This window comes from Gavialis gangeticus, unplaced genomic scaffold, assembly GCF_001723915.1.
Source record: "Gavialis gangeticus isolate Ggan-Ray unplaced genomic scaffold, GavGan_comp1, whole genome shotgun sequence".
NCBI classification, from domain to species: domain Eukaryota; kingdom Metazoa; phylum Chordata; order Crocodylia; family Gavialidae; genus Gavialis; species Gavialis gangeticus.
The window spans coordinates 103,094,300-103,098,683 of NW_017728992.1; the positions used below are offsets into that span (position 1 = coordinate 103,094,300).

Consider the following 4,384-nt stretch of genomic DNA (forward strand, 5'->3'; position numbering starts at 1 on the left):
GTCTGGAACCAGCTTCCAAGTGAGGTGGTGCAGGCTCCCACCCTGGGGGTTTTTAAGAGGAGGTTGGATGACCACCTTACTGGGGTCATTTGACCCCAGTGCTCTTCCTGCCATGGCAGGGGGTTGGACTAGATGATCTGCTCAGGTCCCTTCTAACCCTAGAAACTATGAAACTATGATGGTTGTGTGGCCACCACAGGGCAGAACTGCCCCACACACCTCTTGAAAAGATACACTGGAGCCAAACTGAAAAATGGTTGTGGCAGAAAGGCGTGCCTGCTTGCTTATTATTATGCAAGCAGCTGCACTGCTTCTCTTGATGTTCGTCCCAGGTTAGCTCTGACATCCCTCCTGAAAATGGAGTGCAAAGGGCAATTCTGGCTGGGGACAGCAGTATTTATTCCAGGCTGCCACTTGGAAACAAGCAATTGGAGCAAACTGCCACGTACCATGGTTTTCCAGAGATACACTGGAGTGGAACTGGGAAGGAGTACAACAGAAACAGTGCACGTGCCTGCATAATGTAAATGCAGAGGCATGCCTCTCAGCTCTGACGTGCCTCCTGGAAACAGAGGTATGCAGGACAATTCCATCCATCTTGCATGCCTCTGTTTCCAGGAGACAGCATGCAGGGTCAGACCAGGAAGGGCTGCAGGAAGACCATGTGCTTCTGTCACACACACTTTCCAATCTGGCTCTGCAGGATGCGCACAGAGAACTTCCACCTGGCTGTAGTAGCAGTAGCACCTCACTGGCCTGCCCCTCTCCCATCTACGGCCTTATTTACCCTTTTGCCAAACCCCTGCCTCTGCCACCCTCTCAGCACTCACATGTTGGATGTGCAGCCCCAGATCTTGTCCCTGCTGGCTGGGGTCACCAGACCCTGTCCTTTACATCCCCAAAGCTCAATATTAATAACACTATAATATAATATTCACATATTATATGTTATATTAGTTTTTAAAATTAGGTGACTACATTCTGAAAAGTTTTGGCAGGGTGCCTCAATTCTAAGATCGACAACCGCTGTACTAAGGTGTCAGAGTGGAAAAGGAAAAAAAACAAAACAAAAAAACCCCACAAACAAGTAAACTTCCACAAATTGAAAAAAGTAAGATTTGTGTAAGTAGAGTTCTTCCTATTCTGCTACTCTTAAAGTAAAGCAAAAGTTCTAAAAGAGTTTCAACGAAAAAAAACCCACCCATTAGTTCAGAATGTGACCTCTACGTATAGTGAGACACATTTATGACATGAATGTATCTACAAATGAAGTTTAAATTAGAAACATAATATACAATCTTGCTATTGATAATCTTTTTACAGAAAATATCATTTGTGACCTTGGTAGCCAAAAACTCCAAAGGAAAAATGACAACCAATTTCCTGCCTGCTTTTATATTAATATTTTCTGATAACAAAATAACTTTGATTTAGTACTTGGACAAAATGTTTAACATTTACATGGTAAATTTTTCTTCATTAAAATCATTTTAACAATCTGTTGGATTTTAATCCTAGAACACCTTTTAATGTTTGCATAGCAAACAGCCCTTTTGATGATAAAAAGTATGAAATCAGGATAGCAACTGGTTTATGATTATAATTCAAACTAATCTGCTGGCCTCACTGCAAACATTTTAAATTGAATTTATATTGGATAATTAGACTTTCAAATACTTTTATTGCTACTGACAAGAATACACTTCAGAGGTAACATGAGGACCACTAAAGAATCAAAGTTGGACAGGTTTGTGGGTGCTCCATGACAGTTATGTAAATTGGATAGTTCACTGCTATTCTTGCAAACTGAATGTGTCCTCCCTGAATATTTAGTTGGGAGAAGTCAGCTGCAGCATCTCCAAATCAGAGGACATTTTTAATAACAACAACTCTGGTTTTAAAAACAATTGTTCAGGTTACAAGGCACAGGGAATATCTACACGTGTATTTACTGCACAGCAAGTGGTTTTTATGCCAGTGTTTACACATCCAGGTGTTACAGTGCAGTAACACTGTGTGTAGACTGACTTAAGACTAAGGTTAGTTGCAAATCAGTCCAGACACAAAGGATTACTGCACAGTAAGGTGTCTATATGTACCTTACTGCGCAGTAACAAGTCGGCATAGGTTATCATACTTACTGCACATCATGGACACATGTAGGCATGCACCTGTACTACACAGTAATTTTTGGTTACTACGCACTAACTGTGCACATGTAGATGCACCTGCAGAAAACTTCTGATCTGTAACTGTAGCTCGAGCTTTCCCAAGGTTTCAATGCCAAGTTTAAAGTCCAGTTTACATTGAGAAGTTTTGATGGCACAGCCGTGACATTTAGGAAGGGGAGGGGATCCACACTTTGTGTTAGCAAAGGTCTTAACATAGATGTAGTTATGCCTGCAAGAGTCCTTTAACCTACACAATATTTTTTCCCTTAACTGAAGAACCAGCAATAAGGTTGGATCTCTACTAGGAGGATGTCCTGGGATAGATGCATCTCCATAGATGCATAACATAGATCTGAGCTGGCTGATTAACATAAGGGGGATATATATATGGCCCCCAAGCTCCCACCGCCCATATTGCTCTGGCTGTAGTAGCAGCTGAGGGCTCAGGGCTCTCCCTCCCTCCTCCAACTTCCGTTGCATACCCCTGCTCCATGGGGCTGGGCAGTGCAGCCACGCAAGAGCCAGCAGCCTGGGGTGTACATGCTGCATAGTGCAGCAGGGGAGCCAAAGGTGAGGAATGCAGCGCAGTGGAGTGGAGGGAGGGGTGCCCATGCACACAGTGTGCAGTCTGAGGCCTCCTGTGTGTAGCTCCCCATAGTATAAAGCACCCACTACAACAGTCCAGGTGGTGTGTGGCCCAACTGCTTAGAGGTTAGACAGCCCTGACAGACAATACATAAAAGTGCATCACCAGGAAAATGTATTATAAGAAAGTTTAGATAGTGCATAACACTAAAAAGTTTCAAAAAGATTTGCTAAAATGGCGAAGCTGCCTTTAAGTGAGCAGTCCAGAATAATCTGAGCAATTAGTGTAAATAAGGGCTTATCTACACAGGGACATTAGGTGTCAATTAGACTGAATTTACAGCGCACTAGATGCTCTGGACTAACTTTCCCTTGTGAATCCTCTTGCCGACCACAAGGAGAGAGGCAGAATGCTCTGCTTAGCACTGACCAAGAGTGGCCACAGGAGGAAGCAATACAAAATAACTGTTAATCACTATATATCACAAACAGTAATATGCTAACCTCCCAGTGCAGACAAGCCCTCCTTGAAGAATGGACAAATTAGGAAAATGGTACACAAAGATCAGGAGTACTGCAGACTCTTATTGCTGAAGGTTTGTGTTTTAAAAATACATAGCGAGTAGAATTCTCCATTGCTACACCAGTGTCTCTGCACTAGTCCCAGCACAAATATGCCAGCATACAATCGGTGTAAGCACAGTACGAAAATCAGACAAATGGTTAACTGCAATGGGACTATTAAATAAAAACAATAAGGATGTAGGTTTTTTTTGCTTCTAGCCTTTATAAGTTCTCAGTTCTTCCATACTCCCAGATTCAGTTAGTCTGGAGATAAGAGTATTTGCTGTGTTTTTGACTGAAACGTTTTCCCTTGATGCTCAGCAACAATCGACCCAGCTGTTTAAAAAGGATACGTCCTCTTTTGGAAAACACTCCATTAAATGTGGACACATTTAAACAGAATGAAGTCACAGAAAATTATAGTGCTTATAGCACTTTTTGTAAGGCCAAAGATCACATATGGTCTAAAGCCTGTGATATACAGAAACCTGACTAAGGGGGATGACATGCTGGCCTCAGAACAAGATCAACCAGTCATCATGGATACACAAGATCCAATATGACTAGACTATATATATAGGATGGTATTCTGATGACTAAAGAGTTGGTGGTTCTAGTCATATCTAGGAACTAGTTAGTAAGCAATACTAAAAGGTCTTAAAGGTGGTCTCTCACCAAAACGATCCTACCCATCATGTTGCTGAACATGAATACAGTCTTTTAATATAGTCACTTCAACACACTGTTGGGGCCAATGATACATAACAGCATTTCTGTTCTTCCAGAAATTTGACTATCTGCTCTAAAGAAATTCTCGTGCTACCAAGCTTGGATGCCCCAGAATTCTCACGTTTCTAGTCTAAGAATAAGTTACAACAGACAGTTGACATAAAACTTGTCTCTCCATTCCCCATTTATTGGGGTCTGGACTGGATAGTGCAAGCAAAAAAAGAGAGAGGAAGAATGGGAGATAGTTTAAGAACCTACCAAAGTTAACTTTTCTCAGTTCTTGAATGCATACCATCTGGATAATTTCTGTATTGTACAATAGCAATTCATGAGCA

The 4,384-nt window shown here is 41.8% G+C and overlaps 1 protein-coding gene across 5 annotated transcripts in view; it reads right to left on the reverse strand.

The window, feature by feature from the left end:
- SS18 (SS18, nBAF chromatin remodeling complex subunit) overlaps positions 1-4,384 on the reverse strand; it is an 87,064-nt gene that overhangs the window by 48,119 nt on the left and 34,561 nt on the right. The gene's annotated exons all lie outside the window — the stretch shown is intronic.